General features: G+C 41.3%; 2 protein-coding genes and 1 long non-coding RNA gene across 6 annotated transcripts in view; 1 reads left to right on the top strand and 2 right to left on the bottom strand.

Moving 5' to 3' along the window:
* LOC127606362 (profilin-2-like) overlaps nucleotides 1–23,757 on the bottom strand; it is a 437,001-nt gene that overhangs the window by 175,872 nt on the left and 237,372 nt on the right. The window lies entirely within an intron of this gene.
* The window catches only part of LOC127606306 (arf-GAP with coiled-coil, ANK repeat and PH domain-containing protein 2-like), a 395,843-nt gene that overhangs the window by 259,748 nt on the left and 112,338 nt on the right, over nucleotides 1–23,757 (bottom strand). The gene's annotated exons all lie outside the window — the stretch shown is intronic.
* The window catches only part of LOC127606375 (uncharacterized), a 34,263-nt gene continuing 31,909 nt past the window's right edge, over nucleotides 21,404–23,757 (top strand). The window contains exon 1 of one of the 2 annotated variants that reach the window (XR_007963774.1): nucleotides 21,404–21,673. This is a non-coding gene — a long non-coding RNA (uncharacterized LOC127606375). Of the gene's footprint in view, nucleotides 21,678–23,757 lie in introns of both variants that reach the window. The other variant, XR_007963773.1, reaches the window with a different exon arrangement.

Genomic DNA, 23,757 nt, shown 5'->3' with positions numbered 1-23,757 from the left:
AATGAATTAATGCAACACAAAAGTGTTTTTTGTTTATTTGTGTATAAGGCCTTACACGGAGCGGCAAAAATGCCCGAAGACATTGTAATTTGCATAATGATCCCATAATGTGTAAATCCCCACCGTTTTATCCAAAAGTGTTTTTTTAAAGGAAGGCTTCATAAATTTTACATGCGCATCCTTATTTGTTTGGCTTGGAAAAACGCTGAAAAATTATACCTCGATCTTGATATATTTTCATTTGATGACAACATCGAACTGTTATTTTTAAAATCGCTTCCACTTTTTTTTTTTTTAACTGCTGCAAATGACACACATTGTGAAGTATCTCTTGAAGACTCTCGGTTGGCTTTTTCAGTTACAAAGTGTCAGCTTTGTGAAATGTTACGAGGCTCATTCTCACACGCACATTGACAGCCCCATGTTCTGCATTTCTCCATCAAAAACTTGAGATATTCAAACCAGTAAGACTGTTCCCCCGCTCATGACATTGTTTTCATCAAGGTTTTATTTATGGATTGCCTTTTGTAAACAGAGCCTGAAGTTCATCTCTGGAAAACCTTCACTGCAGGCTATGTCAGTTTCTGCTTGTTTGTGAGTCTTTTTGGTCTTTACTGGCTTGAAATCAGGGCACTGAGTCGGTCACTGTAAAATAGAACACTTATTTGTCTTTAAAATGCTGGAGCAACTTTTGCAGTTTTCAAATTGAAATGTAAAAAAGCACAGAGTAACATTTAAACACTTCTACTGTACATCACATGAGATTGCACAGTTCCAGTCCTGGGGCCAAAGTATTTCCGCTGATCTGGTGATGGAGAAATACTGTAGGTGGTGATGGATGGAATTTTGGCAAGGCTGTAACTGCCCTGCAAACTGCCTTATACATTGGAAAACAAACGCTACCCATGTGTGATTGTTGCTCGGTTGAAAAACGAATGCTTTTCACAATGAAAAGGGTCATTATTGTTTGGAAACATTACCCACATTTGCTAATGTAAATGCCATGATTGCAAATGGGAATACGGTGTTGGTCAGCCTCCACACCCATGCATTCGCCCCACTTGGAGGTTGGGAACACACAAAGATACCAAATCTGTTTTCCTCATTTTCTGTGCTCATTGCGGCATGTACTGCATGCATGCAACATTTGACTTTGGCAGATGCACTGTGCACAATTGGAAAGCGTTAAGTCGGTTTATTGGCATGCACTTTGAAGAGACAGAACTGTCTGGCCACCACATGGAGAAGCAAAGTCCAGCATTACCTTATTCTTGCAGCTGGAACCTTCCCTGATGAGAGCAGTATGAGTGAATGACATGTGATACCAAACCAAAAAAAAAAAAAAAAGAATTAAAAGAGAGCACTCGTGTAGCACGTGAAGATTATCCATGACAATCATATCATTTTGCTATTAGAACACTCATCGACTTTGCGATCTCAACGGTATAATTTTAACAGCGGTAAGTAGTCACTGAACAAAACAGCAGGCGAAACAAAAATGTTGTATTAGCCCTGTACTTTAAAACAACTTTAGCTAAAGCATCTAACCTGCATATTGTTTTGAATGACACAAATCTGACCTCAAAACTCTTGACGCCACTAAATTCAAAACTTTTGCTAGTATTTGAATGCCCGGAATATAAACTCGTACTCCCATCATCCCCTCACTAAATCCCAAGGTTAGAATTTATTTGAAATGTAGAGTCGACGCCACCTTGATTGATGACTTTTAGGTTTATAGTATCCATGCCAGTTGAAGGTTTTGGAAGTTGCAGTCTCTTTACCTTGGAGGTTGTTGTCTCTCAGACAAGACCATTACTTGTAATATTTTGACACTCGTTCTCCCAGAGCAGAACTCCACCATGCAGAGTAAGCAATGATTTCCTCCTTTCTTGAAGACCAGTTTAAAAAAAAAATGTTGATTTGAAATTTCCCTCAGAAGCAATCCCTCATCTTCAGCTGGGGGTTTCTCCAAGTCTTCTGAGTTTTTACAACAGGTTCCATAACAGCATATAATATCCCGTGATCCAAAGTATGTCTTTCCAATGACACATTGGGAATTATACTGGGCCAAAAACGCACTCGTGCATTCTTATTCTGACCCCCTCTTCCTCTGGCCCATACATACTGCACATTCATACCACCCGACATACTTACTGTCCATTGCTATAATTCTTCAGGGCCAGTCTTACTCCTCATGGCTTTCAGTTAGAGCAGAATGTACCAGTGGTGTATGGCCTGTTAGAGAGCTCCTGGCTAGAGGAGCTCATAAATAATGCAGCTGAGAGTAGCTGAACCCTGGGAATGGTGAAGAGGAACATCTGCCCTCAGGGCGGAGGTCTAGTCAGGCCCCGAAGGCAGAATGATCGGTTGGCGCCCTCGGGGCAGTGGGCCACTAACACCAGCATCGCTTGAGGAAGCCAAGTGAGAGGTCCTGCTGTTTGGATTAGTCCCGCTAGACTCTAGTTAACTTTGCATGCTTGCGTGTGTGTGTGTGTGTGTGTGTGTGTGTGTGTGTGTGTGTGTGTGTCCGTGCATGCGTGCGTGCGCAGGGGCATGGTGGTCAACGAAATTACAGTGTATATAAAAAGTCTCCACTCCCTGTTCAAATGGCAGATTTTTGTGACATAAAAAAAGAGACCAAGATATATCGTTTCTTTTTCCACCAGTATCCAGTACAACTCCAAAAGAATTTTTTTAGAAAGGGGAAGCACAAATAAACAACTGTGATCATGTGGGTGCACGTGTGCACACCTTCTCATAACTTTGATGGGAGTTCAGTTGCAATCAATAACATTCCAAGGTATGTTAAGCGGGGGACAGCATACAACTGTCACCATTTAAAATGAATCCCAAATAAAGTTCAGAGGTTCGAGTAGGCTTTTTAACATTTGTTTCCTTCAAACACAATTTTGACATTTTTAGACCAACACTGAACAAATTCTAGATTTACGAGAAAAATAGTGAAGTCATTTTTAAAAAACTTTGTTATTTGGTCACTTTTAGCACCTCTGAAAAAAAACAAACTTACTTTACTCAACCTTAAAGAGTATTGTTAGTTAAAGTTGCTGTTGATTCATTTTGCACATCTTCAAGCCATACTTCACGCCAGACATTGCAGTATGTAAGCTAAATATATGAACGGTTTTATGATACATGGGATAATTCAACCATTTCCCCAAAGACACTCCAACAATTAGCAGAGCAATGTCGCACAGCTTTAAAGCAGTCATAAATCATGTCAAATGATGATTCAAATGATTACTATATGCACTGTTTAGCTTGAGAAACAGAAACCTGATACACACTTGACATTTCCAGAATGACAACTCCAATTCTCCGATTGCTACAACTCTCCCAGGTTATCTTCCTCGGGTTCCAAGCTCAGTGTGATTGGTGCTAGCAGTAATTATGAGCAACATTAACCAGACTAGGGCTGTCCACAAGATGTTGTTTGAACCCACATTCCTCTGTAGAAGCCTTTCCGAGGAAGTAAACGCAGCAATAGTCCTTGTCTCCTCACCATGTATCCCCAATTTAGAGAAATGCTTCAGTGAAAACGATGGCATACAGAGTGTGACCCCATGACTTTCACCAAGTTTTTTCTATACCAATACCCCTTTGCAAAAATGGAGCAGTTTGACTTCAACCTGCAGGTGGTCGCAGTGGATTGTCTGTAGAACACATCATTGCTTGGGTGTTCCTGTTTCGGGGGGGCTTAACTTTGTCCTTTTCCCACCAGGGTCCTGTGCTGCGGTTTTTTGACCGTGAAACCACTGTTGCTCTTGAATGCACATCTCACTCTTCTTGTCTCAGTCAGATACCGTAGAATATGGGTCTGGAAAGGCCAAAAAAGGCAGCACAGTGCGGATGACTGACTTGTTTTGTTTTTGTTTTTTTTTTTTAGACAAAAAAGAATCCTGCTTTCATATTTCTGTAATGTATTATCCATCCATTTTCTAATCCGCTTCTCCTCATGAGAGTCGTGGCCCTGCTGGAGCTCATCCCAGCGGTCTTCGGGCAGTAGGCGGGGGACATCCTGAATCGGTTGCCAGTCAATCGCAGGGCACACACAGACGAACAGCCATCCACTCTCACACTCACACCTCAGGACAATTTAAAGTGTTCCATTAACCTGCCACACATTTTTTTCGAATGTGCGAGGAAACCGGAGTACCCAGAGAAAACCCACGCAGGCACGGTTAGAGCATGCAAACTCCGCACAAGAAGGCCAAACCCAGATTCGAACCCTGCACCTCTGCTCTGTGCGATGTGCTAACCTGTCGACCACCGTGCTGCCCTGTGATGTATTGCTGAAAACATATTCTTGTACCTTATTATTGAAACAGGCGCATTCGCGATAACAACATCCATCCATCCATTTTCTAGTGTACGTGTCAGCATTCGGATCGCAGATCTACTTTGGCCGAGAGGCAGGGTACACATTGGTCTTGTCGCCAGTCAGTCACACGTGGGGTGAACATTTATAATTATAATTAGGGCAAATATGGAGGAATGTGTTTTCACATTTGATGAAATGGAATTGGTGTATTTTATCCAAACAGATGATTGAGAGAGGAACTACCGTACAGAGCTAACAATAGTGCTATAATTATGGCTGCGTCCGGCAATTCAATCGACGATGCCGTTATGATTTACCAGCAAGAGAGCAATCGTGGCTGTGAAGAAGACAAATCTACAGCAACTATCTGATGCGATCATGTCACGACAGATCCAAATCCTTAGGACATGTTTTCAACATATTGTCAAGCCATGAAGTATCATGACAATTCTGAAGACAAACGTATAAATGCTATGATCAAAGTGGCTGGTGCTTCTAATTTCATTAATCCCCGCACAATTCTTAGTGCATTCTGACAAATAAATGGCCTTTAAATGAGTCAAATGGCTTGGTAATACATTTGAGGTTTTCTTGTTTGGGGAAAAAAATAGTGGCTTTTATGATTGCTATGAAACTAAATAAGATCATGCGATGCATACGTTGCTTCAGGCAAAGTAGGCAAATTCAAAGAATCCAAGTCACGCTAAGTCTGCTGCGGTGAGGGCCTGTCATAGTTTCCGTTTACCTGTGAGACTTCACACATAATTCACGGATGGTTAAGTAGTTTGCCCGCCTGACGTTCATAGAGGCCGAGTGAGCTCGCTTTCCACTCAGTGGTTGTCTGCTTTTATATGCGTCTTGTGATTGACTGTCCAGCAGTCCAGTGTGTCATATGCCTTTTGCCCCCAAATCAGCTGGAAGAGGCTGCAGCAACCCTGAACAGGAAAAGCAGTAAAGAAAACGATGGGATGCACTTAACACCTCTGAAATTGTAGAGGTATTGAAGAGGAATGTGTGTCATTCCCCCCCCCCCCAAAAAAACAAACAAGAAAAATCTGCTGAGACACCGCCGTACATTACTTCATTGGCATGCGTCCCCTCACATCTTTTAAAACAAAACTACCGTACACAAAAACATACCAAGCTCTCCTGCACAGGACTGATAAAGCCCAAAAGTGCTCCTTTATCATTTGCAAGTATTTATTTTACAGTGTTTATAAATCTCCACGTCTACATCATCATGAGGGAAAGTGTTCTCTAACATGTTGATATAAGAGAACATTTACATAGCTGCCTTCCTTCCTCTTACCTCTTTGTCTGGATGTTTCCCCATCCCTAACCAGAACCACATTGACCTTGCCTTTGAACGAGGCGGCTTTGGGGGAGATTGCCACGTAGAAATGAACTAAGTGTCTCCACGAAGCCAGACGACTGTACTGTATTAACAGGTCATAGAAAAGCCATGTTTTCACGGAGTTAGCTTAACTCAAATAAATCCACGGTGCCGCTTCAGCTTGGAGTTTCCCTGTCAAAATCTTTTGGCAAGTGCATTCATTCATTCTGTTGATTATGATACGAGGCCCCGTTTTAGGCTGACATCCTAATTTTATCCTCTTTTAAAAACAATACGTACGGTGTGTATGGTTGGAGTTTGCAATGGTGTAGAACTACACAGCCTTTATACTTGGACTTCTTTTCTCTGATAGTTTGGTTTCTTACTGACTGGAATGAGGCAAGCATTAGACTCAGTGTCACGTAATGTACTGCAATTGTACACCACTTTAAATGTAACCTCTAAGAACGAATATCTCTGCGAGCGTCATTATCTTTGCAAAGGCTGAATGTCGCTGTGTCGCTCTATTTTAGTGTGTTGTCAATGGTCCTCTCACAACAGTGAGAAACGTGTCATCTGATGCTCTGCAGGTATAACTTCAACTATGACCAACACAAGTATGGAATTCACTTATACATACTTTGTACACCCATCTATTAGAGTTTTATGCTCGTAATTGTATGTCAATAACAACCGGGCAGACAAATGACCAACTTAGCACAGGGCTTATTTTTTTCTTCTGTTTACAAAGACAACATCGACAGATTGGGATGCCCTTGACTGTGACCCCCGGGCACATTTGTAGCGCTAGTGTGTGTTGAGTGATTGAAACTCAAGCATCGTCAATGCTTCCTGAGTGCAAACGCAGACCTCCACGGAGCTTTCTACTTGCGTTAGGAAATAGAGTCAACACCAGATTGCATAAGTTATGAGAGACTATAAACACAGTGTGAGCATATCATGATTCCCCACTGTAGCACCGGAACATGTTGAACAAGTAGTGTTCCAGAATAAGCAACTGTGGAAAAAAAATGGCATGTGCACACATCAGTAATATGTCACTGTGGGAATATATTATAATTGTGATTTCAAAGTTATGTCAAGCGTTTTCATGGTTCGACTGGCTGGTTTAGTCATTGTACCATTTAATGACCCCTTTGGGATTTATTGTGTTGTGTCTGCCACACTTCTTACACTTCGAAAGAGGTGCTTATTTGCAGGCACTTGTCCCTATTTTACCAGTCCGTACTCTGTCCTCATGAGCATCTTTCCGTCATCATCCCTCTGTTCTTATTCATAGAATAATCGTCCTCCATCCCTGTCCATCTATCGTCCGTCCTCGTCCTTTTTAAAGGGCTTCTGCAAAAGCGAAGTCATTCCCTCTCCCATAAAAAACAAAATGAACACGCACGACACAAAGGGTGCGTCACATCCCGTCTAAAGTAGTGTATTGGCAGATTACACATGTAAGATAGGCTGGGCGCATTTTTGTCAGTCTTTAGTGAATTGGGTATCCGGTACAAAACCCGATTAGGGGCAAATAAATGGACGGACGAAAACCCACTTCCGTCCTTGCTTAATCTGTCCTTTAAAAAAAAAAAAATCGCATCTTCCGTCCCCAAAATGGGTGGACCCTTCTGTCCCACAGACGGAATGCACATCTCTGCTCATTTGGACCAAGGATAGTCAACCCACATTTTCCCATTGACGATTAGTGTGGATAGTTGTGCAATGTGTGTTTAACTAATTCAAGTCTTTACAGCTCCTCTAACCAAAGACATAGTTTGTGGATTTATGTTTTTCCTACAGTAAGCAATTTCAAGAGCCAGACACTTCATTAGAAACACCCGAAAAATGGAAATCAATCCAATGAAATGCTATTTTTAAAAGTTCTGCCTTTTCAAAGACATTAACCTGTAGAAGAACCTCACGAGACAAACATGATTTGTTCCGTCTGTTGTGGTAGCATCTATCTCAATGCACACCTCCCATCCTAAAGTTCAATACAGACATCGAGACATTTAATGGGGCCACAAAATCCTTTTGGGTGGATGCCACGAATTTAGGGAAGTGTGCAATACACAAATTTGATCCACTCTGTCAGTAAGGATTCATTTTACAATATGTTTATAATTGCTGCTGTACGGTAATTTACAATGGTGTCGAAATAGCCTGCCTCATCACAAAAAGTGCTTTGAATATTTTCCCCCTTTTTGTGTACATAGCCGAAGTAGGTAAACAACTACGATGCACACAAAGGCACACCATTTGGAGTTCCCGAATCTTTGTACAAATGCTGCAAGTCCTTGCAAAAAAAAAAAAAAAATCGAACCGCAGTGGTGCTCTTGCAGGAATATTTTGTAAGTGTGAATGTACTTCCTCAGCAGCTTGACTTTTTTTCTGCACTACCCTAAAAGCAATCAATGTGTGTTATGCGCGTGTGTTGCCACTCTTGACATGCTGCAATCAACAGTGTGACAAAAGATTCAATAAATGTGAGCATTCCTTGTGTACAGACTTGATGGTTCCTTGGGTTCCAACTCTTGCTCATACAAGAACTTTTTAATGAGATGGCGCACACGCATGCACAGACAATAGCTTATTGATGCCAGTGCCCTGTCACTCCCGGTCTCGCACTCCCTCTGTGCCTGTAGGTGCTGACAGACTGATAGGCAACGATTGTTCCACAGCTGAATCGGAGGAAGGCAAGCTGTGGCCTCTCCCTTGCTCTCCTGCTTCCCTTTTTTAGAGTTCTGCTCGCTCTCCTTGTCTTCCTCTCCTCCATCTTAGTCATTCTCACTGGCTCTCCTTCTAAATTGTTATTTCACTAAATTCCTTCTTTTAATGTCTTCATGTAGCGGCAACATATTTCGTCTTGACACCAGTTTCGCTTCCTTTCTTTTCTAATCTCGCGAGCACAATACATCTGCCGCAGTGAGCCTCCGTGCTCTTTTTTATCCCTCGACTGTACATAGCTGTCTACCCAGGCGGTTGGTGCCACGAGCAACTTGGCAGGTCACATTCTTTCGCTCCTCCATCTGCTGCCTCCTTGATATCCAATTTCACTTTACCGACATCGTCCTCTGCTTTTACTTCATTGTTCCCCCGCTGCGTCTGTCCCACTTTCTCCGCTTGTCTGTGTCATCACCTTCAATTGTTTACCAATCCGTCCGCTCTTATAATCCTTTTCCAGCCAAAGTGCCCGAGGACCCGTACGTCTGGGGTGACGTCACCGTAAAAAGCATGTTCAAAGTTCAAAGCAAACTTTGCTCCTAACTGGCACTTCAAATTAAGACACCTTCCATCTGAATGTGCTGCGATCTGCTTCTAATTAGTACCGCAGCACTTGTGAGAGTGATAATTGGAGTGTTATGATTCCACCACCATTTTTTGTCGTTATCTTTTATTCCAAGATGTGTTATTATTGGTGTTATTGATTTTAATTCCATTTTCCATTTCCATTTTCGGTCTACCTTGTCCAGTTCACTGTTGCTGGAAATTATTCCAGCTGACTTGGGACAAATAACACCCGGGACCGGACATCTGTTGATAACAGGGGACATATGATTTTTTCAGAACCCACAATATTGGGGAAGCATCAGGAAATGTTACTGACTTGTCACGACTCTGTCAACAAATACAGCGCAGCTCAGCAATTGGCGAGCGAGTGACTCAGCTAGCAATATGCTTTTGGTGCTATGGCAAACTCATTTGAAACCGAGTTTAAAAACGAAACATAGAGTCAATGTATTTTTAGAGGATATTTTTCAACAAAAACTGCTTGATTGTTCTTCTATAAAATGGGTCGTGGCTTTTCAGCAATAGGAAGATGCGAGTCTCTGGGTGACAACAGTGGAGAAAAAGTGTTGGAATGGTTCACTCGCCTGACGGTGGATTGACTCCACCGTCAGTGACTGTCATCCATCCATCCATCCATCTTCCAGATGTGAGCATTCCATCAGTACTGATGAAAGGTCAATCGGTCTGTCACTGACGGACACCTGTATTGCTGGTGAATGACGAATGACGGGAAACTTGAGTGACGGACTATGCGCCAACAGAAGTGGGTTTTCGTCCGTCACTGGAATCGACAGTAGCAATGGACCTTCTCAGTTTGTCACTGACGGAATCCTTCTTCACAGACCCAAACCGTCCATGTCATGTTTTTGTTCACGGGGGTGAATAGAAACCGGGTTGCTCACTCAGACATTATTTTCCTTGACATGAAGTAGAGAGCTTTCCAATTCTTTTTTACTTTTGTTACTCACCAGGGGTAAATAACCGGCCAAGCAACTACAATAGACTCTTCGGTGTCCTCGTTTGTTGGTGGTTGGTCGTTTTTGTCTGCTAAAGATGATGTCACGTCATTGACGCATGTCACGAACGCACCATGTGTGTGTCCGAATAGTTACTATCACCACAAACGTCAGTTCTAATCCCATTTGAAACATCAAGCATAGTTTATGTTTCAAATGGGATTAAATTAAAGTCAAAATATTCCCACTGTTACGTTTCACAATCTAATTTGCAAATGCGCTGGTGCTAGTATTAATGTCGCCTGGTTGCCACGACAACAGAAAACTACATTCGATTTGACTCATATTTTATGTATGTGTATTTATTTGTGTCACAGAGTGGAGGGCAAGGCCCCCTTTGTTTTTCCTCTTGTTTATTTTTTTGTTGGTGCAGGTAGGTCTGACAACAAGTATTAACGACCATAAATAGTGGCAACAATCCCCCCGCATCCAAAATTTTTTTAAAATGATGATGGGTTACTGTTAATCAAGGTGAAATGATTTATTTCAAGAACATTTTGTAAACAATTACTTCCGATATGGGTCACAAATGCCGGACGAAGGGTCAGGAATGATTGACGAAGAAAAGCGCACAGGCCGACAAAATTTACTGACATGCCCACCTCTGCCAGAAATTTCTCAGTTGGGTATCCAGGGTGACACAACACCTCACTGAGGGGTGGCCATATGCACATGTTATTCTCATGCACCTTGGCACCTCTGTAACCGAGATGTCATTGTTTATCACACTATCCACAGTCAATGTTTCATGAAATAAAATACACTCATATACAGAACATTGGCCGAACACACTCAATTTACAAGCAGGAACAAATCGAACAAGTTATGATTTGCTAGGCTTAATTTACTTTGTGTGAGATAACGCCATTCTCTTTGCTGTTGCTTTGCTTCTAAGTAATATCACAAAGTGTAGTTCCATCTCATGCACTGATTGACCAGCTAACAGCCAATCAGAGTCGTCAATTGTCACAGACGCCCTACAACAATTCTAAACATTGATTTTTACGTTGGTATGTTCCTGGTTCTATTTATGAGTGTGTTGGGCAATATTTTTTTTCCTTGCAATGGTGTCAAAGGAATAATTTTGGTTGACATTTACTGTAACAATCAAATGTTCTTCACTGAAGGCATATTCTTTAAAAGTTTGCATTTAGATCAATTGTAATATTAGTCTTTAAATATCCAATGAGTTTAAATGAATTGTGGAAGAGTATCAAAGAGTCTTATGCGTCCATGTGACTATGGCAGAAAAGTCGCACCTATCAAAATCTTCCTTCTTGATGTGCGGGTGGACAGCAGGGTGGCCAGCGAGTGACCAGGCCATGCCACCATTGGCTGCCACATAACTCCGCCCCTGCATCAGCCATTTTCAATATTGTTGAGGGTCATCATGGAAATCACCGAAAATTGAGTCAGGAGCTCAGCTAGCTGTCAGGCTTTATCGTAATCATTCTGTTAGATTCAGATTCAGAATATCGATGAGAGGTGTTGATTTGATATTTTTTCTGGATACTGAATGTTGTGCCCCCACGGTGCAGCTCACAAAGTGCAGCACGGTTGGCATAAAATTGCCCTTGTCAGCAACGGCCACGTGGTACATTCTGATGTCTGTCCACTAAGCGGCAGTGTTACTTCATTGCTGAAGTTCAGGCACAGGTCGTCTCTGGTCACATAAATAAGCATATGTGCAGTTAGTTACACAGTTCTGAACGGCCTACAAAGCAGGAAAGGAAAGAATGTTGGACACACACATTCAGACGCACACACAGAGAATTGAAAATGATTTCACGTGTTAGTTGACTTAGTAAAGCATGTTCCATGACACACAATGAGTCCAGTCAGACTCCTTAAACTAAGGCTCGGTCTGTAAATACTGCCTGTGTTGAAGCTCAGCTGCTGTCTGTTTACATAGTGATTTATTGCATTGATGACATTTCATTTGGTGAAAGTTATTGTCTGAGATCTGCATACAAGGACATACACAGCCTGCCAGGTATGCGATGACTTTGTATAACAACACTTGTCTTGCGTTTGGTTTAAAATATAAGTCTGACCCCCTCGCCCCTTTCTAATGTTTTGTATCTCTAATAAACAGTTATAATTCAATTGCAAACTTAGGTTTGCAAAACACTTCACACAAATAAGTAAACTTTTCCCCAAAATGGCAGAATGTCGTGGTTCTCTTGCAAAAGCTAATAAGTCTTGTTAACAGTCTTTTCTGAATGCTTACATTTAACCAATGATTCTTAGAGCAGTGTTTCCCAACCTAGTATCTTTCGCAAAATCACACCTACACACACACACTTACACACGCACACACAGCTTTGAACTGAGGTTGTAATTTTGTGACGCACAACTCACGGCTTTAAACTCAATTTCCAAATGAGCAACACACTCCTTGCAAAACGACTGACATTTATGGCTTTTATACAATTCTGACAACTGTCTGGCCCCACTGTCGCAGGAGAAAACTGTTTTAGATAATTAGTTCGCTTTGCAATCAGCCTGAGCACTATAAATAAGACATAGGCAAGCTGTCGGTTTGGGATACAATGGAGGGAGCAGGAAGAGTGAGAATTAGAGGAGCCAGAGGAAGAAGACGTGGATGCCGTAAGACGTTAGTAAGCATGCAATGCGCCAAACTGCGCACTGATGGGAAGAATGAAAAATACATCTGGCTTTTGCTATCTCTCACTGCACAAGGTAGGCTATGTCACTTTGAGGTCATACTTTTGTCATTGTGCTGTAACCACATATGGACCCAATTTCAAGTATTTTTAGTCAAAGTGTTTCTTGTATTTACTGTAAACATCAACACAAACACAAAATGGAGTTTTTCCATGTCAAAACGTACACAGGGACACCCCCTACCCCCACCTTCACCCCCCCCCCCCTTCTGCGCCAGGAGTGTGTTGATCATTTGGAAATTGAGTGTAAAGCAAGGAGTTGTGTGTTCCAAAATTACTTGCTTTAAGTTTTGCAAGCTGTGAGTGGTTTTGCGAAAGATACTTGGATGACATTCGATGTGCAATATTCATCTTACTTATTACGAATATGAACTCTCCCCCCCCCCCCACCTCCAAGCACAATACACGCTAGTGTAATGTAATTCATCATTCATCTATTATATATCACTATCAGTCTCACACTATTTGTAAGCATCCACCCATCCATAGTTTACCCAATTGCATGTCCATTTTTTTTTCAGCCAGTGTATGTGCAAAGTGAGAATCTGTCCACCTCAGAATTCAGAAAAGTCAAATACGATAACGACACTACTATCACAACTGCTACTTTGGGTTACACGTAAAGGCATTTTTAAAATGATGCTTTGATAATAAGCGCTGACATATAGACCCTAAATTTGTAAATGTTGGCAAGGAACATCATTTTCCTGTGATGCTCATTTTCTTGGGAAATTGTCCAGTTTGAGCATAATTCAGTGCTTGTATTTTGGGATATTTCCTGCAAAATCATTCTGAGAAAACAAAGGATATGGTCATGATATATTACCTGGGGCCTCCATTCTTTCCTCTGTTCAACCGGACATTAATCTGTAGAATTTAGTTTTTGGTGATAACCTCACAAAGCTTCTTTCTCAAGCAAATGCCAGTTGAAACAAGTTCATTGTCGACTGATTTACTATCACAAGAATTTCAAAATAGGAGATGCGCACTGGTATAAGAAGTCAAAAAGGGTATTGCAAAAGCTAGCCGAGTCAAATTAGCATAGTAAAATTACAACCTGGAAAAGTCGGTTCGAGAATTAAGAACAAAGCTGTCGCAAAAATGGCAAAGATCTAATCAGGCTCACCGACACGTGTGTGTGAGTGTGTGTGTGTGTGTGCTTGTGTGGAGAAGGGTATGCCAGCATGCATGTGTGCCTATGAGTGTGTGTGTTTGTCTAGAAATGGCCGACAGGGCTAACGCTTCCAGATGTGGATTGGGCAACCTGCCTGTCGGGACCCAAACACAGGAACTTCCCCCCTTGACGGCAGAGATTAATCAAAACCAGGGGAATCTGTACAGCAAGATGGAGGCATAGGATGTGTGTATCCCTTTGTGTGTGTTTTATTGTGTCTTGGGGGCAGGGGGGTGGGGGGGGGGGGCCTTGTTGGAAACGGTTTCATCTAAACTCTATGCTCCCATTGCCTTATATAGAGAGATCTTGCGCTTTCCCAGATCATTGATGGCGCCCCGTACAATGAATGCATCTGAACAATATGGAAAAACATAGTGTCATGCTGGCATGTACACATTATTTACAATACGAGCAACCCAAGAAAAGTATGATAAAGTCTCCGAAAAATGTCATCATGATGATAAATCATGACATGTATATACAGTAATCATGCAGTCAAAACACATGTACCGCACCCCTAATGATAGTTTTCAAATTCAACATCTTGCTGTTGGAATGTCAAGCGTCACTGTCAGAAGTGATCATAATTGCTTTTTTAAATCGTCATGGAAGACTTGCAGACTCTGCCATAAGCTCAAGGGCTAAAAGTCTTGATGTTGCCCTCCTATATCAGTTGAGGGCTTTTTTAGGTTAATGGTATTTCACCAACGTTCTCTTCATTCATATTTCTGACTTTGATTCACGCCCCAGTGCGCTCTTTTGCAGCACTTTCATATTATCTGACAGCACATCACGTCCTGGCGTTTATCAATTAATTGCATTTGGCTCTTGAGTGCCATTGTCAGCCAGGAAGATTTTTTTCCCCCTCCTCAGTAAACGAGTGATACATGTCTCTTGATTGCTTCCTTATATAAGGAGAGTAACTAGCCGGTTGACCTAGGCAGTATGTTTGGGTCACTCACCAACGTGCTATGACATCAATACTTATCAATTGTCTCACCGTTGTATATGTTTGGTTAACCATGACACCCTCAAATACAAAATGCTTACTGTGTGTTGACATTATGCAATTGGCCGAGCCCTGACTTTTCACTGGGATGATAAATTATCCATCCATTTTCGATACCACTTGTCCGCATAAGGCCGCATTAGAGGTGCTTAACTAAGTTAATATGGGTGTGTTTTTGGATGTGAGAGGACACTAGAGTACTTGGACAAACAAAACAAAACATGCAAGTACTGGGAGAGAATGCAAATTCCACACAGCATATTTTTTGTTTAACTATGTCATGCAGCACAGCACTACGTTAATTGAAAAGTGTATTTTGGTGTCTTTTGACTACATGTTACCTCCTAAAATGATAATGCCACAAAATCAGTTTGATTGCTTGCATTGAGAGTGTGTGTTTTAGGGGATAGGATTAAATTAGCCAATGGTAAGCAGAGCTGCAATGAGATTTTGGGGTTCACATATTAGCTCATCAACAATGCTTTCATTGTCTTCAGTGTTGGCTTGTTTTCCAAGCTTTGACCCCTGTTTGTGCAAGTAGAAGCTCATATCTGGCATCAGAAAACTCGATGGGTGGAGCAGGAGAGGATATGGCCATTCGTCGGGCAGAACGCAATGGAATGATTTGGTCCACAAATCAAACCTTGCCAATGGCACAACATATGGGTGTGGATGAGGACTGAGACATATCAGATTACACCTTGACAAAAACTATGTTGAATTTATAAAAAAAAAATAAAAATAAAAATCAATAAATAAAAATCTTGACCCTTGAGGTATATTGATAAAGACATGCCAAAGACGCGTTACAACACCAGGGGAGTGGAAGCATGCGTGATATTACTCCTCATTACTTGCATCACAGTTAGGAATATTGCAATGGCTGTATAGTTAAAGATGAGTTTGATGGGCCCTGGATTATTTTGGTTTTGATTATTATCCATGAGAAACAAGATATTATAAATCCCCCAAAATTAAAGGGAGACCAGTGGCCCTGAACAGATTGTTTTCAATTTACAGTATGTTCCAACGTATATCTACTTAAAAATGCCATTACGGTTCTCTTACATGGTGGCCCTCCTAATACCAGAGTGATTATTTTGTACCTGATTTGAAGCTGTGTTCTGTTCTATTGTCAGTCTGTAAGATGCTTGCGGCCATTTGCCAGATGCTCGATGAGGTCTTGCATTGTGCCGTTTGTGCCACGGTGTAACTTCTTGGTAACTTGTGTGGTCGCATAAAAGTTTAATGATGCACACGCGGTTGCAACAATGCCGATCTGATTGCAATCACAAACTTTATCCGAAATGAATTGCCAACATTCACTCACCAAAAAAAAAAAACAAAGCTAACATTTAACATGTGCTTTCTGTCAGCATCTTCATAATTTCCCTCCATGCTGCTTTTCTCCATGACCAATGGCATGACGCAACATCTCCATCCAACCTTGGGATACACAAGATTATTGTAATTACACGGATGTTGCTCTCCCACACAAATTAGGAGCATTAGAGTAACGGCCACTAAACTCAGAGGGCAACTATCTCCTAGCGACCGACAACAACAATTTAAACGTCTTATTTTTGCCTACGCAATTTGCATTTTGATTTGTTGCCGGAAAGTACTTTCAGTGAAGACATCGGGCACATGAACTATTCGACTCTTGAAGTGGATGGAAAGTTGGAGAAGGGATAAAAATTATGTCTTTGCCAAAACTTGTCTGCTTCTGGCATTTTTTGCAAAAGCTGAAGCCATGCGCTCAGTGTAGGTGAATGCAGGCTTGATTATAATAATATTCAAATCATAGATGCTTCGTACATTTCGAAACCGTTTTGAGGTGTATTTTTTTTTTTTACCAAGATACAGATTTCGTAAAAAATAAGGCATCTAGCTAAATGTTCAGTTCCCATCTACCGTTCTAAGATTGTTATTCAGTTTGCGTTCTTTCACCTCTCGGGTTTACGAATGCCCCCAGGGATTAACTGTAAACCTCTGCGAGTTAACATTTTCTGGGTCCGAAAGCCGAGGCCAGGGAGTTCAAACATGTCCCAGACCCCAAGTTAGCTCCCTGAAGGTTGCCTCGAGACTCATTGGTTCTGCATTTGCTCAGCTTCCTTCATGGTGTTGGCACCCGTGACAAGCATGTCATATCGATGAAGCCCGTTCAGAGGCGAGGAGAAACAGCAGTGCAGCATCATCTCAAGAGAACTGAGGCGTCTGGTGCGGAGTTGGATATGGCGTGTCTGGGATTAGTTTTGTTTTGTTGGGCTGTGGTGTTATTTAAATGTTTGTGATACTACGGTAACAACTCACACATTTCTTCGGCCTGATGTGGATTATGGCTTTTGTAGTTCTTCTCACAAAGATGCCGACAAAGGATAAAAAAAAGGCATAAAGCAGACCTCTTAATTTGTTATGCAGTCAGATGTTTCACTTCTTATTCATAATCAGCCTATTGTGCTCCAGCATTTAATCATGTCCCCTAGTGAAAGAAGCAAAGTTCCTGAAGGGATGCATGACTCGAAAGTCCCGATTTGAACCCTGTCTAAAGTTATAGCTGCAAAAAGGGCACTGACACCATAATCCTCATTGTCCCGATTTTTATTTCCCATTGGTGTAAGGGGCACATGCTCCACCGCTTCTGTCTGGTATATATGGAAAATATATGTTGCTGCCTTCAGTGAGTGAAAGAGACCTGCATTTATTAAGAGTGAGAATGTAGACATTTTATTCCTAAACCGAGTGTTTCACTTGCCGGCGCATATTATTTAACCTCTTCTCACCTTATCAAACATTATGTGAAGGTTAAATGGGGTCACTCAATCAGAAATATAACAAAGGCTTGGGTTCAGAGGCAGAGAGCTCCATTTTATGGTGTTATTTGTTCTCCTTAGGCTCAGGCAATCATCATTACACAGGGTTGGCCCCATTCGCTCTCCCGTGTTCCTCCTCCTACCGTCTCATCCACCTTTTTTCAAAGACAGTGAAATAAAACAAGCAAAGACACAATCAAAGGAAAACATTAGGAAGATGCCTTTTCTCACTTTCGGACGAGATGAATATGATTAATGTTTAAAAGAGATTTCATCTGCTTCATTTGTAGCATCTGTCTTCATCTTTCTTGCTCACGTTCTCAGCTTTACCTCATTTAAAGTAGATGTGCCTTAAAGCTTGAGTTCATCTCCCTGCTTGTTTTAGCAAACCGTTCCCCTGATGATGAGTGCCTCTTGAAACTTGAACTCAAAGATAAACATTTTTTTTCTTTCACTGTCAACTCTTCTTTTTCTTTTCCTTCGGCTTGTACTGAGGTATTACTGTATTTCCAGCACGAAAAGCCGCACCTAAAAGCCTTCCATTTTCTTAAAAGCTCACAGCGCGCCTTAAAATCCGATGCACCTTGTGTTTAGTCATTACGGTAATATGTCAACTCCAAAATGGCTCCTTGCTAGAGACAGGCTGACAACGCAGAGTTCAAACTCAAGGCGATCGGTTAGTTGAACACGGAAAAAGAGCAGCGGCAAGAGAATTCAACGTTAACGAGTCAATGTTATAACTTGCTGTTGGTTAAGTGAACTGTGTCGCTCCTTTATTAAGAAGGTTTTTCTGAAATCTGATCGTCGCTATACAAATCAGGGTGTAGCATAGTGTAATGTTCTGTCGGTATTTCCTGAGCATAGCTCCTTCTAGTGGATGCCTTGTAGATTGCGTCTTATAATGCAGGGCATCCAATATATGAAAACAATTACAAAATAGGCCGTTCATTGAAGGTACGCCTCATTATCCAGTGCGCCTTTTAGTGTGGAAAATACGGTAACAAAAACGACTTGTGTATTCCAATTATATCATCATAATGTACTTCAAAGAAATATTTTGCAATCACACCCAAATATTTTAGAATGCAAGTTGTAAATTCCACAGTTTATTAAGTGACTGACTATGGCACATTCTGAGAGACAAATTAAACAAATTCGAAATTTTACCTCTGTCGTGAACCAAAGACCAACAGTACTCATGGAAAATGAAGCTTCAAAATGATTCACGAACCAGTTGTTGTATTTTGTGACTCCTCTGGATGGCACTGTTGGTTTACATAAAAGGTTTTAAGAATTGGCAAGTCAGTCTGCTTTCAGCCCAATGTTGAACCCAGGGTGCCATTTAGAGGAGACAAAAAAATACAACTGTTTCATAAAGCAAATTTGAAGCTTCGTGTTCCTATCACATACTAGTACTCAGTAGATTGAATGTGTAATTGTGGTGTATTTATTACATGCTACTAATTTCACTGCAACATGTCGACTCTTGATTTAATTAGTTTTGATCAGTGGAAGTATTTAAATGACCTCTTTGGCCTTCACATGTCAATAATGATGATAGATTGATGCATATTTAAAGGCCTTTCCTTGAACTTCTTTTTAGCTGATATTATGTGACATTGGCAGGGTGGTCAAGAACGATCGTGTCCATCTGGTAGCAGCTGCTGTTTGACGCAAATATTGACACTTATTTGGAGATAAAGTAGTTGATGCGGACGTGCATGATGGTGTGTCGTTCTCGCACAGTGTCTCTCGCAATCTATGGGAGTCAGTCTGTCTCTACACTTTTTGTGGATTAGGTTACCGTGTAACCAGAGTCGCATTGGTGTGTCACGTTCCTCATTCCCCTTGAGAACATCAGCAGCATGGTTTGGTTTCTATCAGATTCCCCGCTGCTCAGCTGGCATGAATGTGTGTGTACGTCACTTCAGAGTGAAAGTACCACACGTATATATTGGGCAAGGAAAGCCCATTACTCTTAAAGCCTGAGGCCTGTGATTGACTGGTGATCTATGAGGAGCGACCCCGCCTTTTGCCAATGTCAGCCCCACCCACATCCCTGTATGGGACAAGTGGTTCAGCACCTGGGCGGGTGGCTGGATGTATGTAATTTGAGAAGGCGGTGTTGTAAGTCAAACGCCTAATATAAACAAAGCCACATTGTACATTCATAACACATAATAGATTATTTCATCCTTTTTATATGACGTCTTACCTACAGTATATCACTTTCACTCTTTTAGAATTTGCCTCTGGGTTTTGTTAGATTTGACCCATCCTCTTCCCATCATTTGATACTGTTGATGTAAAGGGGAAAAAAAATGAAATTGCGATCTAATCTACCCCTCGCATATGTCGTCACGCAGCGGTTGTTGAAGTCATTGCTAATAGAACACGAGTCAGTGATGAAACATTAAACAGAACTGCACTTTTGCCTATGCTTTCATCGTACTGCAAAATGTAATGGTATAGGATTCGCATATGGGAATATTACTGTTTTACCATTTATCATGTAGCTTTTAAAGTGACATTACTTCCAGTTTTATGTTTTGGCCAAACCTCAAAAAATGTATATCCCTCTTATGGAGGCAGCCAAACTTCACTTTTTTCCACATCTGTATTTAAAACACAAGGTCTGACTGACGGTATGTGAGGGAGTTAAAGATAATTTGATTTGTTGGATGAAACAGCAAATGTTCCCTCAGATGTTCACTTTGTCCACTAGCATGTCACACGTGATAAAACAACAATCAGGCACCAGGAAGCAGCGTGTTTGATCCACTACACGGAGATAAAGATGCAATAAAATGCCAATCTTGCCCCGTTTTATTTCCCACCCCAAAACTTTTCTTTTCATTGGCTTTCCATCACTCTTCCTCAAAACTGATGAATTTTTAAAGCTATCAGTGCTGTCAATATAATAACTTTGAAACCAAAAAGTACACCAGAAGGACCAATATGATAAAGAGTTCAGACAACCTTTGAGGTTTGATTAAGGTATACATTTTACTGTGAAATATTATAAACATGACACATGTTTGAAAATGTGTACTGTAGTTCATACTGTCCTGGCAAGCGGCGGTTAACAATTAAAAGTATGAGAAATGATGCCAATAAGAATCCAAATTGGGTTTCATTAACATACTGTATGGCAGTCAATGATAAAAGATAAGCACATTGCTTTTTTTCCTTTGTAATCTTTTTTTTAAGGCTTCCGAGTCTTATCCCAGTAGTCACACCTAATTGTGTAGTTGATGTTAAAATCCGGAGTCCCCTGTGATCTGAGTGTCATCAGATTCACATGGTATGTGAAAGATGACGGCAGCAGCCCCTGCGGTTGTCTTTGTTGTGGTCATCGTTGACTAATCAAAGTTTTCAGCTAAGTCTTTGGTTTTTGAAAGTTCAAGGCCTTTCACTCATACGTCCCGCATAATTGGTCAAAAGGGATGGCGTGCTAATCTGCCCCCCCACCCCACTATGATCTTGTGACCATACTTGGAGAGTTGAAGTACTTTGTAGCCGGATACGGAATTACTGCTGGTTAAAAGAAGTTTAACCTTCCGGCCCCTTGTGCAAACCACTCCTGGTCCAGATTAAATGTTTTCCCTGCTTGAGGAAAGTGCAACAGAGTCTTCATTAATCAGTGGTGCCAGTTTAAAGCCTCACATATGTTGTCCCAAAGATCACTGCAAGTAGGGAGAACAATGAGGCACAGCAGGTCAGTATATCCATACCTGTCAACTTTTCGGAGCGCCAACCTGTATAACCTACCAAAAAAAAAAATACTTATAAAGAGCAAAAAATCCTTACAACATACCAAAGCATTTTATATGTCAAAATAACGTCAGAAAAAAACCCACGAAATTTTCACGATATTTATTGTAGAGCTCCATAATACAGTGTCTGGTTAATGTCTAATCATCATTCTACTTCGTGGCATTACTGTGTTCAGAGTTGTATTCCTGCGTTACTTTTTTCACCAACTCCAAATCATTTGGAGTTGGTGAAATTTTCAGAGTCCGTATGATTTGTGCGATACGGCCATATACGTAAGATTCACCACAAAATCCGTATGAACTATGGCTAAACCGTATGAGTTGACAGGTATGGTATATCATCTGTGATATATAATGTTGGAGCACGGGTTGCTAGTGGTTAGAATGTCTGTCTCACAGTCAAAATGATCGGTGTTGACTCAGACCTTCCTGTGTGGAGTTGTCTATGTTTTCCTTGAGCCTGTATTGGTTTTCTGCAGGTATTCCAACTTCCTCCCACATCACTATCATTTGAAAAAAATGCATGTTAGCTTAATCAAAACTCTAAATCATGTGTAATGTTAAAGCAAAAATCAACCAAATGACCACGTGAAAAAAAAACAACAACAAAAAAACTCACAAGTCGGTACCACTGTACAGGAAGTCCCCAAGGTACAAGCACAACGGGTTCTGAGAGGCTGTTTTTAAGATGAATTGTTCATAAATCGGAATTTCAATTTATAACTGCCATTTGAGGTTGTTAAAAAACAAACAAGCAAAAAAACTGGAGTATAGTGCCAGCTAAATAGTGAACTTTTTATCCTGTAACGTACCGTACGTGATTCCTGTGACTTGCAGGACTCCCGAAAAAATATCAACCTCTGATGTGTGCTTGTGACATTGTAAGTAGATTCACACACCGATTGGCTGTTGCCAACGTGACGCCGCTGAAGAAGAAAAAGATCAGAGAGTCCAAAAATAGTGGTGACAAATTGAAATAATCAGTTTCATAAAGCATACAAAAAAGAGCTGTAATTTAGTGATGACAGAACCATAGTGAAAGTACTGATGGTGACGGACTGGCTGAAGGTCCTAAAATATCGGCGATGAACTGCAATTTAGCGACGATGAAAGCGCGGTTATAATAACGAGGCCAGAGTGACAGAATGACTACGACATACTCGGTCTGCTTGAAATAAAGATGGACTGACCATGACGAACTGGTGGAGAATGACAACGGACAGGCAAAATTTCATGAGTGCCCACCCCTGGTAAATCGGATGTTTAAAACCCGGGGACCTCCTGTAATTCAAATTCAATATGCAAATAAAAGTTTTTCTACCTTGAGTGGAACTCACTTTACCAGCCACACCTTCATGCACTCCTGAAGAGATTCATCCTGGCTCCTCTGCAGCTCCGTCTTCACGGCCATCTTGATGCCATCCACATCGTCAAAATGGTTAACCTGATGACCGCCCTAAGACTGGGAAAGAGAAGAAAATTACACAGTCGGTTTGGGTGAGTACCGCGTTAATCTCAGCCGGGAACTCTCAGATGCTGCCATGGTGGAGTGGCCCTGATGACGTGGTATAACTTCGCCCTCTTCTCACTACCCTCGTCTGCTCCGCATTGAAGGAAGACAAGAAAAAAATTTGTAGTTTGTGCTTGTCAACACAATATATCTTTTGTGACACAAGTCTTTGAATTTTCAGACACATATAATACAGTGCTTGAAAACATCTAATTATTTCTTTGGTCGGTAAGCATTGCAATTTCATGCTGTTCGTTCTTTGCATATGTGTCTAAATGTATTACATTGGCTTGAGAGCTGTTTCTAATCTTCTGATTATGTTATTTAGCGAGAAGAAAAGGGATGGCTGCATTTTAATGTGTAGGTATCATGTCTCTGCAGATGCGGCCACTGAGTGCATCCGTCCGTCGCCTTTTTATGCACGACTGAGGGGTCTGTGCTCTTCCCTGTAGCTATAAGCAGGGACTAAAAGGTAAGACCTCTTTAAGGTGACCAGCGTGTCGGCGGCAATCAGTGTGAGTTGAGTTATGTGCCATCTATAAACAGTACCTGACTGGGAGGTAGCATACACGCGGTGTCAGCGGAGGTCTGTGGAGATGCATTGTCTATTGTTATATTGTCACAATTTCAGAGTGACAGCTCAGATGTGATAAGAGATGTGGGGCTGGAAATCAGATGCCCAGAGGTCACTTACAAGGTCCTGGGGAGGAGTTCATTATAGTAGACTTTATCGATGTCCTTCAATAATATATATTGTGTGTGTGTGTGTGTGTGTGTGTGTGTGTGTCCATGTGTTT

This window comes from Hippocampus zosterae, chromosome 8 (genome assembly GCF_025434085.1).
Source record: "Hippocampus zosterae strain Florida chromosome 8, ASM2543408v3, whole genome shotgun sequence".
NCBI lineage: Eukaryota > Metazoa > Chordata > Actinopteri > Syngnathiformes > Syngnathidae > Hippocampus > Hippocampus zosterae.
Note: the sequence above shows the minus strand (reverse complement) of the source record. Positions and strands in the feature narration are given on the sequence as shown.